Source organism: Agelaius phoeniceus, chromosome 3 (genome assembly GCF_051311805.1).
Source record: "Agelaius phoeniceus isolate bAgePho1 chromosome 3, bAgePho1.hap1, whole genome shotgun sequence".
Classification (NCBI taxonomy): Eukaryota; Metazoa; Chordata; class Aves; order Passeriformes; family Icteridae; genus Agelaius; species Agelaius phoeniceus.
The window spans coordinates 53280154-53306828 of record NC_135267.1 but is presented as its reverse complement, the minus strand read 5'-3'; the positions used below and the strand labels follow the sequence as shown (position 1 = coordinate 53306828).

General features: G+C 38.4%; 1 protein-coding gene across 3 annotated transcripts in view; it reads right to left on the bottom strand.

Moving 5' to 3' along the window:
- Positions 1 to 26675, bottom strand: part of NKAIN2 (sodium/potassium transporting ATPase interacting 2) — a 518775-nt gene that overhangs the window by 24663 nt on the left and 467437 nt on the right. The window lies entirely within an intron of this gene.

Here is a 26675-nt window from a genome sequence, read left to right as displayed (position 1 = left end):
CCAAGTATCATGTGAGTCAGCTGCTGGTCCTTCCAGCAAGTTCTTGTTGCTAAGTTAGACCAGAAGTAAAAGAGCATTTGTATCATCCATATAAATATAATAATATTGGAGCAGCAACAAGTGTCACATGTTGCCTGCTTTAACCAACTTCCTTTCATGTAGGTCTGGAGAGTTTTCTCTACTCCATTACAAGAAATCATTTTTCATCCTTTAGCTCATCACTGAAGTTTGCATGCTAGGATGTCTAAAGAATTCCAGTTATTTGATCTCCGTGTAGTGAAAAGTGAGCCGGGCTGCTAAAATGTGTTATTCTGCACAGGACACCTCACAGAGATATTTTCATGAGCTACAAAACCATCTGTACACTTTGGGAATTTGTTCTTTATATGGATGATACAAATGCCTAGAGGCTTCAGCCAGGAGTGAGCTGTCTGTGAATGGTGCAAAACCCATAATCTCCGGCTGAGGGAGATGATGATCTTGACTTCAGTTTGAGTAATCAGTGGGTTGGACAGTAGAAGAAGTGAAATTTGAGAGACCATGTATTATGAATGCTGGTTAGTGAAAATGGATTTTTTTTTGTTAATCCAAGACATTTGTACAATCACTGCAATATTGTGGGTTCTTAGAGCCCTTAATATTATCCATATATAAATTAAATGCAAACAAATCCATTCTATTTCATAGTGTCTTCATACCTGAGGCAGTGACTACACCTGTTTTTTTCTAGCTCTTACACAGATATTCCTGGAATTTCTGTCGCTTTTCTATGTAGGAAGCTACCTATACACACAAATGCTGCCTTCTAATATCTGTATGGGTAGGAGGTGGCAAAAGGGGAAAAAAGTTAAAAAAGTTCAGCCTGAAGGCTTTCCTAAAAAAATCAAGACTTGATTTGGAGATCACACTGAAGCCAGCATATGTGTTGTCTGCTCACAGTTTAAATTCCTGTTGGAAGCCCAGAAGCTGCATTACAACGGAACTAAGCCATTAATTTTGTCATTTATTATAAATCTGCCTTACAGTGCTGCTGGGAAGATTTTACACCTGGGAAGGATGAAATATTCACTGCTGGACACAAAGAACGCACTGTACCAAGAAGTGGCATTCAGCTAATATCAGCATTTCATCTCTCCTTTATTGGATCCCTCTTCCCTTTTGTTTCTTGGCTTCAAGACAGAGGGCTAATTTGCTCCACTGACTTATGCCCTGCATAACCCCATTGACTTCAATGACGTTACTTGAGGTTTAATTCAGCAACGAATTAGGCCCAGAAAGGTTGTTCATAAATGATTCCATTCTTGGATGTGAACCTTGGCTTAATAGTTTCTCTGTTCTCTTTTTACAGACCATCAGATCCAAGATAGCTGAATAGTTGCAAATCTAGCAGGCTCCTATGGTAATCCTTTTCTTGCACTACAGTTCAATACTTTACTGTCTTGTCAACCACCACAAGTTCATATGTTATTAACTGAACTTATCTTACAAAGCACAGCAAACAAACTGTATCACAAATGATGTTTACAACTGATCTTTTAATTGCATTCAGTTACATTGCTTAAATCTCTAGGGAACTCCTTTGATATATAAGCAAATCCTACAGCATTTCATCAGATGAGCTTGTTGATTAAAAGAATGCCTTAAAGCTCAAATTGTTCTGATCTAAGTACGAATGTCAGGGTTTTTTCCCATGAGATAATCAGAGTTCATAAAAGAAACCTCCCCTTCTCCCACATCTATCCAACCTTTGCTTGATAAACATCATCCTTTTGTTCTTATTTGAATCTCACATTAGTTTTTTTTCTTTTTCTTTTTTTTTTTTTTAGCCAAGTAATTTATCAGCTCTGATACAGTGACAGTCATTCAAGTTTACCTTCTAATTACATCAGCAGCAGTGGGCACACACTACGAGCTGAGGCTCAGAACCAAAAGTGGCAAATTTCACTCTGATGATACTCAATGATCTGAGCCCATGGTAGCTGCAGAGATCCCCAAGACAGAGATCAGGAACATGTTTCCTTCCCTGTGGACTAGAACTTCCCATTAAGAAGGGTACAGCTCATCTATGCAGATAGCAGAGATTTCTTGGGGACTTTGGTCAACTAAAACTTTTAATGAATTCCCACGAGGATTTATAGGTCTCCCAAAATTTACTACCTTTTTTATAGTGCAGGACTTTAACCTTTTCTCTCTAACAAAAGCCCACCACAATATACCTCTGTATCACAAAAAATACCCCGAAACCCCCAACAAATCCAAACAAAACAGTGAATAACTCCTCATCCTGGAGAAGAATATGAGAGAAGAAACCCAAACCAAAGCAAATGATAGAAGTTAGTCACATCACTTATATTCCTGGGAAGTCCGCAAGCACAGCAGTGCTCAGTGCAATATGAGAATTACACAGAGCAGATTCTTCCTGATTCAGTAGCTCCAAAAGATTTTTGTCATACATGAGAAGGAAGGAAATGAGTCCTCAGAGACAAAGAGGAGAAGGAGCCTGACTGTCTCAGAAAATCAGTTTAAAACTGGGAAGGTTAGCTTGAAAAATCTCATTGCTTTGCATCCCTACCTATTTTTTTTAATTAACTGAGCTTTGTTATTTTTAATAAACCCTGCAGTGATAAAAGGAAATAGGTGCAATGAGTGGAAGATCATTTCTGGATCCCAGATCCATCAAGCTTAGGTGTCTGCATCTGTCCCACTCACATTTTAATGCTGTAGTATGGGCCTCTAGAGGAGAAGGAGCCATTAGCAACATTCCTGCTCATTTATACATAGAGTAATTAGTGAATGCATGTTTTTATGAACCTCATTTTCTGCACCTTGAAAAAATCTGCTCTTTACAACTTTCCCTGATATGGCCATATGAGAGTATAAATGAATACTGCTCTTTCTAAAAGTGACACATTATCCATGCCTGCACCAGCTCCCTGGGTGTACTTTGATGGCATCTGATGACCTTAATTTTGGAAAAAATGATCTTAAACACTTAATAATTTTGTGGGGTGTTTTTAATTTTTTTCTGGGGGGTGTTTGTTTTTTTTTGGGGTTTTTTTAATATATAACCATGTTGGTGAAACCATTTTCCTTCTGTCAAGAAAAAAAAAAGACAAGCAAAGCCTAAAATAAATCACCAATAAAACAGCATTACTGAAGCTTCAGTAATACGATTAACTACAAAGTGAATTTAATGCTTTTTATATCCTTATCATAGCTGTATAAGGAAAACAAAAAAGTAGAATATTCCCACCTAAGTAAACAATGTCCCGTTACACCTCTAAAGACTCTTGGCAGATCCTGAGTCACTGTGAGTGTACTTCCAGACTTGCTCAAAATGTCAAGTGCTGTGATCAAACTCAATCAGGATCAGTATTGATTAAAATCCTGTCTTGCTATTTTTTCTCACTTCTTTCATGGAGATGAATGTTTTTATACACCGCAAAGAGCACCAGATTTGGAAAAAAGGCTATCATATAAAAAAACCATAATTTCTGGTCCAGGTTCCCACACTTCCCTCTTTTAAAGCAATATCTATATAGGTAATTACTACAAGTTATGTTTATTAAGCTGGGAAATTGAAACAAAAGAGTGATGGCAAGGAGGAAACAAGAACTAAAAGGGGATCTAATTGGGATAGGGTGATGAGGAACAGGCTTGAGATGAGGATTAATGAGTTAAGGGTTGTGGAAATAACACATAGTCTTGGTTTCATTGAATGAATATGTTTTTATTCTATAACCATACTTGGTCTAGTGAAATGGACCTTAGATTTAAACCTCACAAACCTATTGTGTTTTTCTATCAAAAAATGTTTTAGTATCTCTGACACAGCTAAGGCTTGTGCATTTACTTTTCATTATTAAGTTTTTGCAGGTGTCTATAAACACTGCTTTTAAGACCTAAGGCAGAATATGGGCTAGTTCAAGCAATAATACGGCAGAAATACATGGATGTAATTCTGGCCCTGGGAATGCTATATTGCAAAGCTGCGATGTTACATGTCCAGCCATGTGCAAATTAATCATATTTCTTAAGCTTGCACTGGTCTGCACACATAAAACCTTTGCAGTGATGTGCATTTAAGGGGCAATGTTTCTTTAAAATGGATTTTTGGAGTCTGGAGATATATTGCAATATATATATATATATATACACACATTATGAGCAACTGAAGAACTGGAGAATTACTGTCTAGAAAGCTTCCAGTGTATTGATTCTCAGAAGAATCATACTCATTATTTAGCACCAAAGGTGAGGCAGAGACCTTTTTCTCAATATCTGTAGATTTAAGTCAGTGTCATGGGGGTTCTAAAGCTGCCCCCTGCAAAAACCCTTTCAAGCTTGATTTCACTGCCTTCAGCAGTGCTGCATCAGTGAGTGAACATCATTGATGGAGTTTAATATAAAACTCAAGCTGTGTTCCATGGAAACTACTCTGTTGAGGTATGCTTTTATTTGTGCTTACATTTAACATTATGAGAACCCTGTCATTCCTCCAAGTTTAAATCTCTTTCATCATAAAAGGAGAGAATAGGAAAACTATTGGTATAAGGACAGATTCCTGATAGGGAAGGTAGACTGTGTGGCCTTGCTGTCATTCTTTTACAGAATTAACTATGTGCTGTCCAGAAGGAAGATTTCATTACTATGGTCAAGTAGCTTTATTCTGTACAAAATAATTACTTAGAAGAGCTAATGTCAAACTGACATGTCGACAATGATATCTAGTGGGCACTTACAAAATTTAAAAGCAAGCCAAAATGATAATTTCTTAGCCTGTGTAGTCATCAAATTATTTTTCTTTCCTCTCTTGAGCTGAAAACTCAGCCCCAAAGGTTTTTGGTTTTTTTCTTTTTAGCAGACACAGTAAAACCATGAATCATTAATTCAGATAAATCTAGGCACATTGGAAAAGTGTGATTAAAATTGCATTTATTTCAACTAATGCATCATAATCTTTTTTTTTTTTTTTTAATATCAGCTGTCTAGAAGGTGCTTAACATAAAATCTTCCTTTATTTCTCTGTGGACTCTTCAGTTTTCTGGAGATTTCCTCTTGTATAAGCATTTGAAGACCCCTGTGGAGACCTGCTAGAAAGCTTCTGTTTGAAATGCTGCTGGGTGCTTGAGAGCAGTTCTATCTTGTTCAGGATTCCCTGAGCATCTTCCCTGGCAAGCTTCTGCACCTGATGAATTGAAGAGACTACAGGGGCACTGAAAACCACAGCACTGTGGCTTGTCACAAGAGAGCAGTGCAAACCTTTAACAACAGTAGAAAGCAAGAGATACTTACCTGTTTTGTAGCTGTATTACAGACATTTGGCTTGACCCAAATTTCCAGAAAGTTTAAACTTTAGCAAGAGTTTTCTGAAATTTTGACCTAAAACTTTCTACAAGTCTTCACTCTTCCTAGGGATTTCAGAGTGATTTATGCTTTTGATAACCACATGATATTTGGCACTTCTCCATGATTTCATCTCACAGCCAAAGAGTAGCATGTCCTTTTTTTCCTGCCTCAGACTTGAAAGGTAACCTAAAATACAAGGGCTACCAGCTCACACGAGGTAGGCATGGGGATCACTTACTGCTGACCTCTGTGTTAGCTGAACTGTGGAGCATCTTGTAGATCCAGGCTTAACACTGAACTTCACATTCCTGCTCCCCCAGGTGAAATGGCCCAGCCAGGATTCTGCTGTACCCCCTTAAAAAGCTGAGGTAGGTATGTCTCATTGGACAGAGGGTGGGCTCACATGTGTAGATTCTTTTTGACAGCTTAGAGCAAAGATGGGGCTGAGAGGCCAGGAACAAATTACCCACCTGCATTCAGCAGGTACTAAGTGCAGCTCAAATGTGCATTGCTCAGTGCAGGCTGAAGGCATTAGTGATGCCAAAAATATGTTAAACCTGGAGCAATTTTAATTTTATATTTTCTACTTTTGTGAATTGTTTCCACTTTACATTTTCTGACTTCATTAAGGTCAGAGGAGATTTTTGGTTATTTTTGTTAATTCCATCCAATCCAAGTGTATGGGAAGTCCTGAAGATGGAAAAGTCTATTGCTCTGTTTCCTCTTATGGTGTAGCTCTGTAGCCCAACATGTCATTGTAAAAACAGAGTTTTGATTGTACAGGGGTCAAGTGTGTGTGGTGCCTGCTCTTCAGGCTAAAAAAAATATTTAGCCAATAGAGCTGTGTAGATTGCACAAAAAATCCCATTTATTTTTAAACAAAACTGCCTCTGTCCTCTTGGCAACAAAAAAAATCCAACAAAGAATGAATTAAACAAACAAAAAAACAAAGTTAAAGGTTTTAAAATTTGCATCACCCCATTTTTTCTGTAAATAGTAAGAATGGTTTATTAAAACAAAAGTGTATCTGTGTCTTTATGTGGGCTTTGTTCTGAAGGTTTTATAGCATGATAACTTCTCTGAAAAAAACTTTGGACCTTTGCTTCCTCTTGTCTTCTGGGAAAGCTTTGGAATGGTTTAATCATCTGGCTTTGGTATCTTACTGCCTTTGGCAGCAGTAGCTTTTCTTATCATTATGTGTAACTGCATGTCACCTTTTTCAGACAGCCATAGGATTAGGATAAGAAAAATTGGTTCTTTATGCTGCAGATCTAACAAAGCCACAGACTCCTTGCAGCCCACTAAATGAATGTCTAGCATTTTAAATTGAACTCTGTTAGAAGAAACAGTTGATTATCAATGCTACTCACTCTTTTGAGGAGATGTAGGAAAAAAAATAAAAATTGTGCAGATTGTGTAAGGGAAAATATTTTGAAGGTACAAGAGAGCTTTGAATTTCTGATAAACAAACACATATGAGAGTTTCTGTTCAGTGAAAATTCATCCCTCCATGTTGAGGCACCCATATGGCAAATAAACTTCAATGCTTTGAGTGTGAACATCAGACCCTTGGATCCAGGAAACAGAAACATTCAAAAGACAGTGAGTAGAAGATGAGAAGGAGAATAATATGTTGTGTCTGCCAGTTTCTCAGGACTGTGGCCAACCATGAACACTGTATAGAGTAAAAGTTCAGAAAGAAAGCACAGGTAATTTTCTCTTCTCCAACATCACGCATTAGATTAAATTAGATCATTGCTGTCACACAAATGACAAGAGCCAGAACATTTCATCAGAGGTAAGAGACTTTTCAGTAACAGCCAACTCTTTCTCTGTGATGATACTTATTTTCCCTGTGATGAATTGCTATTTATTTGAAGGCTCTGATGATGGTCCCAGGGTCAGGAAACTTCATGGAATGTGGCAGTTTTTGCACTGCACTGACTTCATGGTGGTGGTTATGTTGTAGCAGCCTAATAATGCTCTGATCAAAGTGTTCCCACAACAGCTGGGGATGGTGGTGCTGACAAGGCAGGCGGATGCAGGGTATGCAAAGTGCACAGCTCAGCTGAAGCAGCTCTTCAGCAGCCTGAATAGTCAGGCTCATTACTTTAACATACAGAAAGAGAAACAAATAAGGCTTTCACAGGAACAGCTCTAAAGAGTGTGATCAAGATGAATAGGGCTTGAACTTATGAAACCTGAATGCTGATGGATTATCAAAATACAGTAATAGTTATTCAGCAGCTCAGTGGGAATTGTGGACTAACAGCAGAGGAATTGACAGATCTCTTTGACAGTGCCAGCAGCAGCAGAGCTGCCAGGAAGGTGACTGTCAGGTGGAGGGTCTGCCTGAGCCCCCTGGCTGTTTGTGCCTGTGCACAATATGGAAAAGTGGGATACCTGACAAGACAGCCTCTGTCTCTGGCAATGCATATCAGGAAGATGAGGATGAATGAACTTATCTTAACTGAACAACTTCCTTAAGCCTCATGGTCTGGAGTAAAGAAGTAGAGGTATCTCAGGAACATGCAAAGCAGCATGCATAGGGTGCTCCACATCATTCCATCTCCTTAGAGTCCATACATCTAGCAAATGCCCTACTTAGCACAAACATTTTGCTCCAGGTGCACAATATAACAGCATCAAGTGTCAGGAGGGGTTTCAAAGTCAATAAAACCTCTTCCTGTGGCGTCTAATGTTTAAAGTAACTGAACTCAGCTAATGTTTCAATGCTATTTTTCCTCTCAGCATTAGCCTACTGCAGGCTTTTTTCCACCTTTGAAAGCTGTAATAAAAGATATGTTTTAGGTCTACCTTTTCCATTCAGCAAAATCAGCTAAGCAGGCTTCAAAAAGCAAATGCCAAAGCGCTTTGTGAAAATCCTTCCTGCAAAAGGAGAACCACTGGAGAGTTTAAATGAATATCACACCATGCAGCCTAGGATGGTACAAAGAGAGATTACGCTCTAGAGCTCCAAGCAGAACAACAGATTGAATTCCATGGTCAAGGGCACCTTTCCCCTTACAGACCTCCTGCTTAAGGGCAGGGGATCACTCTCTTGTGTATTCAGCATGAAAAATAGTGATCTCCTTGCTCCAAATGGAAATAGTTTGATGGCAGACACCCCAGTCACTACCTGGGGTGGTAGAATACATATGGATACATTCTGCAGTATGTGTGACCAAAAAAAAAAATTGAACCTTTTAGCTGAAGATTCCAGTAACATCATATCACATGAGGCATTTCGGGGGAATGACGAATTACAGAGAGAGAACATTCTCGGAAAGGCCATGTCCTCAGAGTCTGTGCCTCATTGCAGAGAGTTAAGTGGATGAGTTATATCTCTGACAGTTTATGAACCTTGTTAATATAATGCAGTACCTGGGACCATGCCAGCCACAGTGATCAAGGAAGTCTGAATTAGACCTCTGCCATTAACAGACATCAGATGCCCATTTAAAAATAAATGTTTTGTCTGAACTGGGCACGTTTCTCTCTAAAGCAGTGATCACCAGCTTGAAGCTCTGAAGACCTGCGTGGCTCCCAGTAACACAGCACACATCTCTTCCCTAGGTTTCAGTAACAGGCTGTTTAATGTGCTGATGCTGGAGCTGCTTGGTAGGAAAACCACAAATAGCAGCAGTACTTTGACATGTTAGTCCTTATGAAAAATGTGAGGTTTGTGTTTTCTTTAACCCGCATGTGGTGCAGGCTGCAGCTCTGTCACCTGTTCCAGGCATGGGTCACTCAGGGCAGCCCATCTAGTGGCAGATTAGGTTGCCTTGGCCCCAGCAGGAGAGGTGAGGGAAAGCTTCTGCACTGACAGAGAAGGCCAATCTCCATCAAGCCTGCACGCTGGCAATGGACCGCATGAAGTGAGAGCAAAAGCCATGAACCTTTTCCTTCTGCTCTGACAACTGCACACAAGCAGCCACCATGCTGGTACAGCAGCTGTGTTTCTTCTTTGTCCCTGAAAATACTCTGCTTTTCTTGCCTCCAGAAAGTCCCACTTCTGTGATGCAGATTTCCAACATGGATATCAAAACAGCACAATCAATCACATTTTAGTTTTTTTTTTTCTTTTTTTCCTCACAAGATCTGTAACATAGAGATAAAGGTGCCTGTTTTTCCAGGGCACTGCAAAGTTCCAGTAAATGTTATGACTTCGTTTCAGTTTTTGCATGGAAGGCATGAAAAGTGCTACAGCTACATATATTATTCTACACTGCTATTTATCTATAATAATACTCTGTGCAGAATATCAGCAATGTGTTAATGCTTTATGTTTCATGTTGTTTTTATTTAATTTGTGTATTCCAAATGTTTATAGCACCACATCTTCTGCAATTTTCTGTCAAAAATATATATTTAGTAGACAGAAATTTGGTGTTGACTTGAACAGATGCACCAAGTCTTTGAAAAATGAAAGACAATGTTATTTCCTACTGAAGGTTAGAGAAAAAAATATTTTTAGATGTTTGGTTCCTCTATTTCACCAATTCATTGCCAGAATGGAAAAATATTTCATCTGGCTGTATTGACTTGGCAGAATAAAGGGTAGAAGGATAATTTAATTGAAGACACATAAGAGAGCACAGCACAGCACTATGCTATGAAATCCATAGCCATCTTTGCAGACCACTGAGTTGTGTGGCTGCATAGCAGCAATAAATATAGGTTAAAGTTTTAGTGAAGTGTTTTTTGTCCCCTGGTTTCTTATATAACTGAAATAAGCGGAAAAATTTCAACTGAAATCTTTAGAAGTTAATTTCAAATGAGATCTTTAGAAAAGTTTTAGGGAAATTGTACATAAAGTTAAGTTAGACTTCTCAAAAGAAGGAAAAAAAAATCTGTTGTCAGAGGTCGGTTCTAGTCATGTTTCCAATTCAAGAGCTTTAATCTGAAATGTTTTGTATGATCTAGCCTATTTTCAAATATCAGGATACATGATGCTAGTCAGCAGCAAAGATATATCTACTAGGAAACATCAGGAGAATGTTGCAAAGGAAGAAGAAAAACATTATTTACAGTATAATGGGCTGGAGAGCTGTTTAGAGTGCATTGTAAGAGGGGAAAGAAGAGTGCCAGCACAGATGGAAAGAGGGACCAGCTACTCAAGTGCACACAGGCATGCTGACCTACCTTTCACTGGTATTTTTCCCTGGTGCCCTAATAAATTTCATAAACTCAGGTTTATTTGGTTTCTCACATTCTCAGTAGTAAAATACTAGTACTATCTTTTGAATAGAAGATACTTGGAAGTTCTTGGAAAATGAATAACAGTATTAGTGGGCAAGAAATCATGAATCTGTAGGAACATAAGATTGCAGCATGAACCCAGAAATGTACAGGTAAAACACATTAGGTATGAAAGTCCAGTGGAAGGCCAGAGACATTGCAGAATTAATTCAGACCTATAGAAAACGGAGGAAGAACAGAGGCTGAAAATCCCCCAGATATTTTATGCCAAGACAAAAGAAACAGCGGCCAATAGTTCAGTGAACAGGAACTGGAGTGGCAGCAGTTATTAAGGATAAAAGATTTTCAAGGTTTGACATATGAATGGGCTACTCAAATAAAATAGATCATTTGCTTGGTTGTCTATGAACCAGAGTAGATACAGGCCCAATAAGCAGGTCTCTGTTTCCCAAAAACCTGAAACATATAAAATACATTAATAATACTAAAGAAATAGGTTAAAATTAAGTTGAAAATAGCAAAAGCCTTCACACACAAAATTCATTAGGGCAGAAAAATTCCAATTTCCAAAAGTGTTGCAAGCAGTGTCTAAATCACAACTTCAGCTAAAGAGCTCCAATCTGATGGTCTTGGTCCCTTTGCTTGAATTATTGGGGGCCTGGTAGGAACAAACACAGCTCCTGCTTAGCATGTGTATCTAGATATTTTTTCCTGTGGAAACTTTGGGATCAGGAAGGAGGAGATAAGTGAGCTCAGTCTGGGCTTGTGAGAGTGAAGATCTTTCTTTTACAGACTTCACAGTCCTTTGTTCAGATTTGCAGAGGCCTGCTGTTCCTCTGCAATGGAAATGAAATTTTCAGAGGCAGGTGGCTGCTGATGTGCCCAGAAAGTCTGTGTGCTCACAAGTTTTTTTCTGAAAGCTCTGCAAAATTGTCAATGAAGATAGAATTCCACAACAAGGTGTTAGACTTCATGCTTAATATGTACCTAATTAGTAGGTGCTTTCCTCTGAATTTCACAGTAGTCTTCAGCATGCAGCAACGTAGACATGAAGGAAGACTTTTTAGAAGTGGGCAGAAACAGATGTGAAGCCCTACTGGTATTCAGAGACATGTTAGTTGCATAATTCATGAAGATGTCTATTTTATCTGGAGGATGGCATGTAGCACAAAAGCCTGCCTTGGGATCCTTTACCTTCTCATGCTGATCATTCAGTCAAGCCATCTCATTCAACTTCAACACAAAATCTGGAAAATGATCCCTCAGCCATCTGACTTGAGTCTGACAGAGTCATCCTAAAACTCTTCTGTGTTCTTTTGGAGAAATCCTTCAAAATTCTTTTTAGGTCATTGCATTTTTGTACCAAATATAAAGGTCTTGATGACGGCATTTCTTTTTCATCATTCTTATATTGATTTATGTGATCTTGAGCTCTTACTGAGCCCACTAAGTACTGCGGTTGTCTTCATTGTCCTTGCTGCTGCTTCAGTAAGGCAGACTTTTATTTCTGATAACAATATTTTTTCAATCAATTTAGAGCCATCTTTTGCATCTTTCACATGCACCCTTTTGCATGCTTTCATTATTTATGGCTTCTTCACACTGATACTGTGTGTATCATGGGGAGATTCTATATTCTAATAAAATGTCTTTTGTCTTTCATATGTCAACTAGTCTGTTTCCTGCTGTCAAGAAACAAAAATTGTGGCCTTGTAGCTTCTATTAACCATCCAGTGACTTCTTGTACTATTTCCATCAACTCTGTTCTTCCCCTAGTCAGCCACTCTATCACACATGAAAAGATGTAAACAAGTACACTAGTATGGAGGTATACTAATAAAGATGGAAAGGTGTCCCAAGTACACTGGAATGTTGAATTAGCAGCAGCATTTACAGCCAACCTTAGAGTAACATTGTTTGAATGCAATGACTGGGGTATGCATATCAACTTTAAAATACTTTCCAGTCAGACCATTTTTGTCATGAATTATTCACTTTTCCACAATGAACAAGGTAATACCAAGGCAGTCCCTCTGCTTAGTGAGAGATTAATGGAATACCAATACATTGATATTTCTTCTAAGAGGCAAAAATTCTTGCCTGGTGCTTCACTATTTGGGACATAGGAGAATGGCCATGATAAAAATGGCAGAACTAGTGTTTTACCTTCAAGTTTTTCTTGCCCTGCAGCTTCCAAAGTTTTCACCTCAAACATACTTGGTGACAAATATAATTATCTCAATTTTTCCCCACAAATGTGAAAACAAATGCCAGCTAGCTTTCCTTTGTAGTCACTCCTTCCTAGAGTCAGGCAGCTGTAGAATGAACAAAAGTTGCCACCTGTTTCAGGTATCTAAATTCTCCAAAATAGGTTTGGATTAATGTCCCCAGAGATGCCTGTTTCATTTCATGTCTGGGAAAGAAGCCCCATTGCTGTCTAGCTTCAGCTTTTAGGAGACTGAAGTCTGACGATTTGAATTAAGCCTATTCTAGCAGAACAAAGCAAGTGGTTCAGTTTCTATATGCCTACAACAACCTTAAACATAAACTGAATTTAGAATATGCAGACTGGAGGACTGACACTCCTTCAGAACAATCTGGACATCTTGATACTGCAAGTACAAGCAAATAAAGTGTTTGAACACATAGAGGCAGGAAAGCCTGTCTCACAGATGGGTTGTCTGTGGAGCAGTGACTCCAGACCTGTGGTTCATAATGCATAATTAGCACTAGAATTAGAATGTGGATTCCCAGTTTAACACAGCTGTTGAGGAGTACATTTACTGCCTTTAGCTTGGTGTGGAGCTGCAGTGTAAGCTGCAGGTTAAGCTCTGTGGGGCTGGAGTCGGAGGCAAGAGACCACAGAGTGGCTCCTGGATAGTCAGACAGGAATGTTCCCTTAGCAAAGTGGCTAAACAGATTGTGAGGTTATTTAAAAGGGAACTCTGAGTCTAAACAAGAGTTGTTTAGACTCTTGTCTGTTCTTAACAGCAGTACTGTACATGCTAATTTTCAAATTATTATTTTAAATCCACACTTGAGGACGGATTTTGAAACAATGGAGAAGGTTCAGAGAATAGTTCTGAGAGTGATTAGAGGGCTAGGAGGAGGAGATAAAGCAGTTTGGCTACTCAAAGGAAATTAACTATCTTCATAAAAACAGTTAGTGAAATATTCCTGATGACAGGATGTTGTACTTTTGCAGATAACTGCATTGTAAGCACCTGGACAGAAATCTAGATATTTGGACAAGTTAAAGGTGAATTTTAACAAGAATTGTGGTGAGCTTTCAACTGTGGGATACTTTAAGATCAATGTTAAATGTTTTATAACTTGAGACAGGAATTAATTCAGGGAATCTCTATGCCCTGTCTTATGTAGGATGTCAGACTAGGAAATTGCAGCATTTTCCTCTGTCTTCATGGTTTTCTACTATAATATGGTGTACATAATATTGGTATGTAAGGATTTTAGTATATAGGAATGTTTGTGAAAGAAATTAATTCTGAAAATTGGGAAAAATGAGCACTGGTTTAGTGGAAGAATAACAGAGAAACTTGGAGTGATAGTAAAATATTTGTAATTAGTATCTAGCTCGCTCTGATACAGTGGAGTACAATTACCCTCAACTGTATTATGATTTCTTTTACTTTTTTCTTCTTGAGTAAATTAACTTCAATTTGCAGACTCAGTAATAAGTAGCACGGTGCATATTACACCATTATTACAACACCTAATTCATTAGATATGTAATTTACATTGCTATTTATGTAAGTGCTGAATTAAATCCAAAGAATCTCAGGAGAGGGGTAACCAGCTTGTTCCAGATCTCAGCTTAATATTTAATAGGGAAATATGGGGAAAGAAGGCACACCTCAAAAGCTTCAGCCCTTATGTCAGGAACTGCATGTGAGTTTCCAGAAAGGAAAAAAGTAGTATCTTAAAATATTCATCCAAAACAAAATGCAGAGGATTTAAAGAAGGTAAGGAGCACTTGGGAATATGCCAAAGAGAAAACTGAGGAAATATGTCACCTTGGCTCACTCTTTCACTTCCTTTTTTTTAATTTTTCATTTTTTATGGAGCATATTATTTCTGACTAGTCTATTCTGCAGAGGGCCGTGGATTAGTATGAAATGTGCAGAGGGACAAAATTTCAAAATAGACATTGTACCACTGGCAGGAGGTTGCCTGAGGCAAACACAGCTCCTCTCTGCTGATCACCACACAAGCACAGTGTCAGACATTTCCTCTTTTGAAATGATCAGGTGCAGAAACTTCAAGGCTACGAGAGCACTGGGGCAGCCCCCGGCTGGTGGAGCCCTCCCTTGTCAGCAAGCAATCCTCATGGAACATATTAAAAGAAGTGAACTGTAGAGCCAGCAATGACAGGAAGCTGTACAGTTGCATAAATAAAGTGTATCCTGGAATAGGCCGCACTCATGGCACAGAGACACTGCAGAACTGGGAATATCTTCTCTTCATAAAGCAGAGTGGGATGTGGACAATTAATGATGCAGGGCAAGATACTCTGGATATGGCTTTGTTGCTAAATAGGAAAGGGCCAAGAGCCAACCTCTAGCTTCCAGGCCAATTTTGTAGACCAGCTTTTGACAAGACTGCTTTGGTGCAGTGTTAAGTGCTCAGGGGCCATGCACAGACTGCACAGCACTTAACTGAGACTCCTGTGAGTCCACAGTGGTAGAGACTTACAGCTCTGAGGCAATGCCATCTTCTCTGGGATGTTACTTTTCCCATTCAAAGTGTCTGAAACAATGAGGGCTGTGTCACTTCCCAGCAGAGCGAGGTTTTGCGCTTAGTTTACTGCTGCTGTACCATAAAATGGCTGTCTCATATCAGTCCATCCAAATTTTTCTCATAGTGAAAGTGGCAAGGCAGAGGAGAGACAGCAGAAAATATCCTTGTTCGATATTGATGTCTATATTGAGATGGTTCCTCAATTTTGTCTTTAACTCTGTAAACTACTCTTGGATGCAAGACTGAGGATTTTGTCATGCCTCTTGGATGTAACAGGAGAGTATTTAGGGGTGCTTGGGGATTCAAAGCATCTGGGATAACACTGAGAAAATGTGTAAGCTTGAATGAACAAAGGATGGCCCTGTCTTATCCTTTCTGCCTTCTGGGAGAGTTCTCTGAAAGGAGCTATCTCCAGAAATGTATTCATGTACTGTCATAGAAAATGTTCATAGGAGTACTCCAAACAGAGGCAGGGTGTTAGCTGGAAAATAAGTAATGTCATTTATCAGGAAGCCAGTGCTTGAGTTCTCTTTCTGGCCCTGTCTCACAATCAACACAGATATTCCCTTTGAGGACACTCTCATTTTAAGCATTTCAACATCTATGATCCAAAGGGTTGCCAAAATACTTGAAACACATATTATTAATGTGATTATTATTATTATTCCATAAATCTCCATAGTCACAGTAGTATTTACTTCCCTCAGACAGCCTTGCTGAGATTAATGGTCTCCTTAATATTAATGCAAACTAGCGCAAGAAATAGCTTCACAACTGGAACCAGTCAGACTGATTAAGAATCAAGTTTCCCTTCATATTTTTCCACATTTGGGATCTTCCTTGTGTCTGTGTGGGGATGTACCACATGTCTCAGTCGGAAGTTAGGTCTCCAGCATTTGCATTCACCCTACTCTGTGAGATGTTTATTCATTTGTACATAAAATGGTGCACCTTATTAACTTTATTTTTTTTTCCCTGGGATGCTTAGATTTACTTTCAGACATGACTTCCCTTCCTCCCCTCTGACATTTTTTAATAAAGGATGTAAAAATGATGAAAGTAATTGCTAGACACCAGCTAATTTAAAATATTTTTCTGCAATGAGTATGTGCTTATGCTTCTATGCACACATGCATATGAGGACATGCATGACAAAGAGGGAGGAAAGATTTTGGTGCAAAGGGAGAGGCTGTACTTGTTGCTCCATTTTAGCTACATTACAGTTTATGAGATTCTAAATGCAGGGAATATATTTTGTTCCTCAGACTAACCAGAGTGAAAAAGATGTCATGTGAAACACAGTCTGGCAGCCTCCCAACACCACTCTTCAAAGGCTTGAATATCATAGCACACTGAGACCAAATATTAATGTCATCTAGACCTTAAGTCCAGCTTTAGTTTAGTAAGTGCTTAAGTAAATATTAAAGCACAGGGTCAAGGAAAGCTCAGAGTTGACAATAGCATAAAAAAAGAATATATTCTGCCATGTCTGCTTAACCTTTCTGTCCTTACTATGAGAAAAATGCATATGGATGTGACATGGTATTTTATGGCAGTGAAAGAGTGCACCAGCAGAAATCAGAACACTCAAAATAATACTGCAGCTTCTTGAGGCATTTTTCAGATTTAGATCAAATACAGTAAAACCTGCCCAGCAGAAGCTTTCAGCATGTAGCACCACTTGTCCATCTCTTCACCAGAACTGATGAATCTAAATAGTCTTTCCTACATACACCTTAAAGCCAGCAAAAACAAGTAATTCCAATAAAGTTCTTTTTTCCCCCTCCACATAAGTCAAGGAATTTACAATGTTATAACAAAGTAGCAGGCAATTTATTACCTCTGTTTTCAAGTGCAGAATGGGAGATAACAATGAAATGGTTTACCAAGAGGTCACTGTGTATTTATACTCTGAGCAGAATTGAAGAACACAGGCTTCAATCTTGACTCAAAGGCTGAACTTCTGTGCAATTTCAGGTATAGATAAAACTTCTCTACAAGCAGAATTGGGAACTCCTTAGTACTTGACTCCTGGCCAATATTTAATTCATCAGACCTGAAGGAAAAGAAGGTTTTCCTAGGGAAAACTTGGAATATTTTAGAAATAATTTGGCAGCTGATGCCACTACTTGGCCAAGTTTTCCACTGCATGTGTGCACACAGAGTTTGCAGAAGCTTTTTCTCATTCTCATTTGAGTTTCATGTGCTTACCACCACCACCTGTGTTTTACCACCTTCAACACCAGTTCTGCCCATGGTATCATAAGGCATCACACCTCCTGTGACTCTGTGTTCATTGTATTCTGTAATGGCCATTTCCAGAAAGAAAGAGGAATGAAAAAGCAAGTCACTTCTCTGGCCTGTTAACCACTGCCTTTTACAGTCCCTATCCTTTCCACATTCTGATATTATTTACAGAAAAATCTTTTATCTCTTCCTCATTTTTACTCTTACTTTAATGGTTTTACATCAGATCTATGCACTAAAAGGAAAGCATTTAGAAAACGCTTGACCTATTTTCATAACACCTACACAGCAGCCTGCTGTAACACCTAAATTTTTCTTTCACCTTGTCTCAAAGCATCACAGGTTTGTTTTTTTTTTTTTCTTGGCAGTCTTGCATGTTTTGGTTTCTTCCTTATTTTTTGCTAAGCTGTTTCTTGATAAGGTTCAGCTGGAAAAACTCATCTCTCTGAGGACCCAATCAGGGTTTTACATCAATTAGACTAATTGACAGAAGGCTTAACATATTTCTTCATTACGACAGCAAATACCTTCTTGGAGGAGACCCCAAAGCACAGGAGTTAAAAAATAATAATGAAAAAGACACCAAACTCTTTTCTAGTAAGATAATTTTGGAAATATTTTAGAGGTAAAACACGAGGAAGGAAGTTTCCTAAGGGATGGCTATTTCACCATGGTTAAAACAGCTTTCAGCCAGAAAGTTTATTCCACTCCAAAACTAGCACCCTATGCCTGACTGCAAAAATGTAAATAATCACATAAATAATCATGGAGAAAGAGAGAGTAAGATGAATATAAGGAAAATACATGAAGACAGAAAATACATAACCAGCCATCAATCTACCAAAAAACCTCCAAAACGAAACACAACTTCTAATTCTTCAAAAATCTACTGGATTTTTTGTCTGAATTTATAACAGGACATCTGAAATAATTTGCATTTATTCACATTAGCTCTCTTGATTTCTTTTTAACTTATGCTAAACCTCATTAAGCTGAACCTCATCACTGAGACATCGAGTTTAAGAGACAGTTTACATTATAATTCAATATTGTGTGTTAAACTAATCTTTACCTTCTATTTCAGATTCTAGTCTTTTATATTAATAGAAATGATATGGTGTTTATGAAATGTAAAGAACTGCATTTTCTCCATATTTCTGTTACTGTGTTTGTCATTCTGCCTGCTTCCCTGTGCTCTGTGTGAAGCTGTGAGAAGGCAACAGAAAAAGGCAATTCACTTCTTTTCAGAATAACTTACAGTCATAAAACATTTTCAGAAAAGGAACCCCTGAGGGAGGTATTTAACCTTAGTCTTTGCTGGCGTTTTTGAACATCTGGCCACCCTACTTGATAAACATGCTAGCAGTGTTGGGGTTTTTTGGAATGTCTGTGCTGCACAAACCCCAAACAAGCGGTTCAGAGAATAAGAGCCTTTAGAGAGGAGCATTTAAAGGAGTACAGAGGAGTTCTCTACATAAATCCCGTGGACATATTTTCTGTGTAGTACACTCCAACCCAACACTCTATTACTTAACATTGCTTCCCTGCAGTTGGAATCAGTGTCAGCTGCAGCAGTGTTTTGAAATAAATGGGCCATGGTGCAGTTCTTGTGCGTATGTGTGAACACGGAGGAAGAAGGTCATGACGTCTCTAAGTGCATATGCTCCACACTGAATCCAATTGCCAAAATGCCACTTCCTATTCTAGCTACACTGCAGCACCACCATCTTTTCTCTTTAGCATGGAATATGTCCCACATCCATACTCTTGAAAGCTTTTTTCCCAGAACTTCCCTCAAAAGTATCACAGCAAGAAATTCTTCCCTTTCAAGCCCCTAATTTTGAATAATGGAAAAGATGAAATTTTCCCTTCAGAAAGTACCCTCAACACAGCAAATAACTAATTTTTGCTAGAATATAATAATATAATTTTCTCATATATTTTCTAGCTCTCAGGTGGGAATTCACAAGCCCTGAGGAGGGAAAGGACAGAAAGATGTCATGGTGCCTTATTTCCTTTTATCTGGTTTGGAGCTTGTCAGGACTGGAGGTGGTGGTTGGAGCATGTAGAAAGGGTTTGGGGTCCTAGGTTTTCACCACAGGAACTACTTCATATAGGATTTTCTCTAGATTAATTCAGTGCAATTTAAATTTTAGGAAGCTTCAGCCCTCCTTTTAATATATATGAGGGCTACTCCCTCCCTGTGGAAATAGGCAGGCTGCTCTGTGAAAATCCTGGTGTATGACAACATATTCTATTGCAAGGTGAGGACTCCTCTTCCCTTCTTTAGTTCCAGCCTAGATACTTATCTCATTTTCCTGTAATATTTCTGCTCCTTACTCTTCGTTGTCCTCAGCAGAAAGGCAGTATATTTTTCCTAGAACAGGTTTGTCAACTCATGAGGTTTGGCAACATGGAAGTACAGAGAGGTGTTAGTCGCAAATCTGTCTCTTTTGTGACTTCCAATGCTTTCCTTTATGTTTTCTTTAATGCAAGTCAGCACTACAGGTCAAAGGGGAATGCTGCAAAGTGGATTAAGCTCCATTCTGTAGCCTTTCAGTGCTACTTCTGTCTCTTCAACTCAAGTTAGATTCTTTTCACTAAATGAGTACAGCCATGGTGCACAATCTGTCTTGCAGGCAGCCTCTGTCCAAATCCACCCTGTGAATCCCCTCTGTTGTCTTAGTCTCCCTTGATCTATTATCCCACACCCCAACCCCTGATTAATAGTGAATTAATGGGAGACAGAAACCAGGCAAAAAAGACTCAGAACAATTATGCTCCACGGTGTGTCTTCACTCTGCACTGCCCAGCTCCCAGTGCTGACTGTCCTGAAGCTAACATGCAGTGTCCAAAAATGCTGTGGAAGGGAAGCCCAACATCTTAAGCTTGGGAAAGGTATCCAGTGAACCAATAATAGGAACTCAGGGCCTGTCTTAGAAAAAGGATGGAAGCCACTGTGTTAAACCCTTTTCTGTCCCCTCTGATGGGGTAATATAAGATTTTTCCTTGGCTAATCATATACATTTCCTTCTCTTTCGTGTGTGTGTGTGTGTGTGTGTGTAGAATTATTTCCTGGATCACACTACTCAAGATTATAATCTGTTTTTAAAGAACACTTGGGATCATATGAAAGAAAGGAGAAAAGCACATCTACGCATATCTGACTTTTCCAACCTCAAGGCAGAGTTAGCTCTACCTATACTGTTCCTGACAGATGTTTCACTGGAGGAGTGAAAAATGCTTCAGAAACCTCTCCTGGAAAAAATTCTTTGATTAGCCTAGTTGATCCATATCAGTAACTCCCCACATCTATGCTCAGCACAGAGCTATGCTGCTTCTGAATTGTCTTCATTGCAATTTAAACCCAAGGTTTGCTGCCCTAGTAAATCTAGATGATGAGAAGTGTATTCTTGTTTTCCTTCCTAGTGTTCATTTCTGAAACAGGAATTTTCTAAGCAGGTGGGAGAGGGGAAAAGTCCAGGGTTCTGATCTCTTCACGCAGCTGCTATGAAGGACCCTAGTGCAGGGTCTGGTCCTGGCCTCTAGCTGGGTCTGGGCTCACATCCTCTGCCTCTAACATGACTGCCATAAAACGTGTTGCAGCCTTCTTGCCTCCAGCTTTAGCAAGCACTGAAATTGTGAAGTCAGAAACAAACACACTGCTATTTTCTCTTTGCAGGATCAGTTTTCAGCCCTTGTCTTTGTTTCTCAGCTGACTGGCTCTAAAGTGCCCATCACGGGTACTGTGGGGTCAGTAGATCATCAGAGCCATGTTTCACGTCCAGGCATCACCTGCAGTTAACTGTAAAATCAGAGCAACTGCAAAATCAGAGATCAGGGGCACAGACTAAATACAGTAACCTAATGCTCAGTGACAAGGAAGACTGATACTTCTGAGCCCATCCAAAACATAAGATGTTAAAGGACGTCTACTGGTGAAACCTCAGTAGGCTCCAGGCACTCACAGGGTGAGATGTCTTTGCACCTCAGCAGAGCAAAGGCAGGAAATAGTTAATAGTGCTGTCTAGCAATGGACATCTGAGCGATGCTCTGAATCACCTCTGAGCCTTCTCTGCAATACACAAAGGATTTTACATTTTATTTGACATAGCCTGAATCTCACTAATCAAACATGAATAGCCCTACTCTGCCAGAGCCCTCTTTTAGATGATTAGGCTCTTTGTAGATATAACTGCCAGAGCTGGTCCTATGAAAATAGCAGTAATAGTGAAAGCAGCAAAACAGAAATTCATGTTTCTTTCTGTTGTTGTTTGCTTGCTGTTGACTGCAGAACTCGTATTTGTATTTCAAAATGCTTCATGGAATATGTTGCATAATAATTCATTGAGTTTTGATTCATTTGATTGTTGTAGTTTATCAGACTTGCTGATGGCAACTACAAATCTACTCTGTTAGGCAAAAAGAAAACTGATTGGTTTAGAGGTTTTTTATAGACTTACTGAAACGCTTCATCTCTAATGCATACTGTTCCCCAGCACAGCTAAGTATGTACAGCATTACCAGCAGGATTTGAGCCTGGCACAACAGAATATCAGCATTTGAATCTGTTTACTGAAAAACAGTATTCTGTAATATGTGGCTCAAGAGCATGCAATTTGCAATTCTTTTTTTTTTTTTTCTTCTATTGCTTGCCACTGCTGCCCAAGAACTGGTGTCAATTAAATTGTAGATGAGGGAGCCTGCAATCATCCTGATATGCTTCAGCAGTTGTAATTTGGTTAAGGCTCAAATCAATGTTCTGCTTCTTAACATTTCTTGAATGTGTTGAAAATCTAACTTAATTGTGAGGAACAGTTGTCCTGTCTCTGGAAAGTAAACAGAAGGCTTCATTTAGGCTTGAATGATAATGGACTCAACTGAATCTTACTATCTTTTTGATTTCAAATTTTATATTTTTTTCTTAAGTATGTTTTGCAAATAATCATCTAATTTTTTTCATTGTATCTGTAATTAGATAGTGGATATGCCTTTTTTCTGTTCTTAGTTATACATGGTTAACATATAAAAAAGAAAATGAAACAAAGTTAAACAACTGAGATGAAGATAAAAAGTTAGGCTCAGAGGGAAGAAACTGTGACTAGAAAAATGTAGCAGATATTGTTATCACCCTACAATATCATCTGAGACATAGAATTACATTTAAAGAGTACTCAAGAACCCTTGTGAACACAAGATTTTACAATATGCCTTTCTGCCCCGATATTTGGCATGTCTTCTCTTGTTTTCCTCCACTATAAACCAGCTATCACTGATTTAAGTGCTGATATAATGACTTGTTTCCTTGATCAACAGCTGTTCACAATTAGTTATTGCAGATTATTTCCTCTCTGAACTTCTACTGAGGGTCTAGAGTGCCTTAGACCTTTCTGCTTGGAATGTTAAAAATAATAATTTATCCACATGATTCATATTCATTTATCTCTGAGACTGTGCCATTCTAACACACTGAAGAAAGAGGTGTGAAGTCTGACAGTGATTTTTCTGAGTGTTAGATTTGCAGGCTGTAAATGAAAAATTGTGGCAGGCACCACTACTGAAAGCCTATTAGAAAATGTGACAGAAGGAATTTTTTAGTCATGATAATCACACTATTTTTAAAAATGCAAGACCTAGAATAAAATCAGATATAGCAAACTTTTGTGCAATTATTTTTCAATTTTCAGATAAATTTCCTTATGAGTTAATGAAAATCAAAGCAAAGTGCAATGACAGAGAAACATTAAAGAGTATCTCAAAAAGCTGTTGGATTTCTAAGCTGTTGGATGCTAAGCAATTTATTCATGTCACAAAAACCTTTCTTAGAGGAATAAATGAAAAATATAAACTATGATGTCATGAGGCCACTTGCTGGACCAGATAAATATTCTTTGTTCTTTCCAGTCATCACAAAAGGTGACTGTATGCATACTCAAGATAAAAACTGAGTAGAAAAATCCTCTTACCTTTATGCTACTTACTCTGCTTCCTTTTTTCCCTTCTTTTTTTTTGAATTATGCTAGAGGACAGCTAACCTGGGAATAAGTGCAATTGATGTACATCCTGATTCTACTTGATAGTCTAGAAACAGAAAAATGCAGCTGTTCCAGGAGGATAGCTTGTTCAAAGATCAAAAGAACTACTACTTTAAACTGAGCCCAGCTACAGAAGTAGAGAGAATCACAACCTATGGTGTATGTGTGCTATTAAAAATCCCCTCTTATACCAGAAAATAAGACTTCAGTTTTGTACTTTGTAAACTAGGAGTAAATGAAAGAAGTAAAACTTTTTTTGAAGATCATGAGGAGTTACAAGGCCTCCAACAGAAGGCTCTTACATAGTGCCCAGATTATTTATCAGCTCTTTGAGAAACTCTTTAATATAATACAACACTTCTGTTTTTCAGTTTTGTTGGTTGTGGTGTTTTTGTTTTTGTTTTTGTTTTTTTGTTTGTTTGTTTTTTCCACTGTGGGTGAAATGGGAGCAAATAATAGTGCTTTATTGGCAACTGGAAAGAAGATATAATTTTATTTAATATTACTGAAAGGTGGCATATTTACAGAACACATTAGATACCATTTGTTTTCTTGAAATAAGAGCAGACATTGGTGATAGGGAAATTTCCCTATATTATTTTTCTGTGCTCCAAAAGACAGCCCTCCTTAAAGAGTGCAATTTTTCAAGACTCAATTTCCCATGGTTAGAAAAGCATTTTAAATCCAGGGATGAAACCCCCACAAATGGCAGCTTCTTGATGCTGTTTTGCCAAGAGTCTTGGCTTATCAGCACATTAGGAAGAGCCTCTAATTTCTTTAAAGATTTAAATATCCAAACCACACGACAGGATATGCAGACACTAATGACCTACACCAGACACCAGGTAGTATGTCTCCACACATGGGTTGGACAAAGCTGTCAAAAAATGAATGACTTTGACTTCAAATAAATTAATAGTAATTTACCACAAATTGCATAAGCCAATAATAAAATTCGTTCAGGAACTGTTTGCTCCCACCAGATGTATGCCCGGCGTCCTTTGAATTCATATGGATTTCAGTATAATTTTGCAGACTGTTTTCTTTTTCCTTCCTAACTTACAGAAAAACATCAACTCACAGGGATGGCACTTATTTTCTGGTCTGGTCTTGCAAGTGCCTTCCAGAGTAGATGCAACTGAGGAAGAACCTCCTCTACTGCAGGATGTAACAAATTATTATATTCCAGTCAGCCTTATGGAGAATTAGTAAACAGTGGCAATACAAAAGCAAGTCAGGGGAAATCAGACCAGAGGTTTTTTTCAAAACCTGAATAAAATCTGGAAAACAATGCCAATACACAGCTTACCACTGTGTCATATATGTCTCATTAAAAAGGAAACATAGAAATAAGACACAATAAATTACCTGTGGTAAAGTGAAAATTGGCATCAGACAGAAACAACACCATTGTGAATTCAGATTTTAAAAGAACAAAGGAAATTGGCTCATTTGGAACTGTAATTCTATGTACACCTCATCACTGCATAAAAGGAACTGTGAACATCAAGAATGGAAGTAGATGCGATCCTATCAGAACTTTTACAATAAGCCCTATTGCATGTGGGGCTTACTGTAGCATTCCCAGCATCCCCTCATGCACTTCCATTCTTGTAATTCCAATTATTTACCTATCATTTAAGACTCTCCATAATTCACACTGTCATGTGTTGTAGCCTATCATGTCACTGTGTTACCATAAGGATTTGATCAGTGACTGAGCTGCTTTAACTCAATTAAGTATACTTGACAAACTGTGTGATACTCTAAGTTTTACAGAATTTTTTTTAACCATGACAGGATGACACATCATTGTCTCTTGACTGCTAACCAAGATTGGATGATACCAGCTGATAGTGGAGACTATCTCAGATGACATGTGTACACAGCAGTAATCGAGAATGCATCATGCTATTAAGCTCCTACAATTGCTTTACTGCTGTTATAAATGTCAGTTCCAACCTATGATAACAAAATTTTCACAGCAGGGCTTCTACTCACACTTCTTTGGACATTGAGACTCATTTTTCTAGCTGCCTGAGTATTCTCAAAATTTACAGAGAGGAGAGAGTCCGAGTTTCTTCTAAGTAAGTCTTATCCAACAAGTTTAGACAGAAACTGAGATCCATCTTTCAGTCCTGAAAAGTGCACATTCACATTGCTTCTATAGAAATTGCATTTAGGTGTTGCCTGTACAACATGAACATAATGAACATAATGAACATAATGAACATAAACACCTGGGTGTTCATTGGGTTTTTTGTTTGTTTTTTTTTTTTTCTTTTTTTTGTGGGTTTGTTTTTTTTTTTTTTTTTTGGTTTTGGTTTTTTTGGTTTGGTTTTGTTTTTTTAATGAAGACTAGAATGTAAGTATCTTGTAACTCAAGTTTCAGTTCTGGCTTTTCCATGGACAAGACTATATTTCTGGCTCTATACCTGACACCCATGCTTGCAGTGATGGTTATGGCCTTTGAGTGTGCAGGTGTTTACTTATTAAGCAAGCAAACCAGATGGCAAATTTTCTAACTAGGTGTGGGATGGTTTGAAAATGGTACAATCAAAGGAGCTCCCAGTCCTGCAGTGTGGGGCCAAGTCTTATAAGCAACAGCACTGGCTGAGGTAAGTGCAGAAATCTTTATCACAGTCTGAAGATGTGCACCCATTAGGCCTCAGGTCAGGTACAGGACTGAGAAGAAGCCTGTAATGCAGATGTTTTAGTGTGAGCAAACCTAAGGAGAGGTTAGATGTGTGAACAACCTACATATTTTATAACTCTCTATGGTATTTGATTACTGTGTTTACAATTTTGGATGTCTTTCCTAGTACCAGACCTGTATTTGCTAATGGTAGAGATGAATGGGAGTGTCAACATCTTTGTTTAGTTTTAAAGAATGTCAAATTTTCTTCATATATATTTTCACATAAATAACATATTTTAGTCATGAGCTTTTTTCCTCAGCTTTCTTCATTCTTACCTTTTCTACCTTTTCATTCATCAGAGGAAAATAGGATAAGAGGAAATATTTTTCCCTCTAGAGGGTTGTGAAAAATAGGTATCTCTGAAAAAAAAGGAAGTATATTGGGA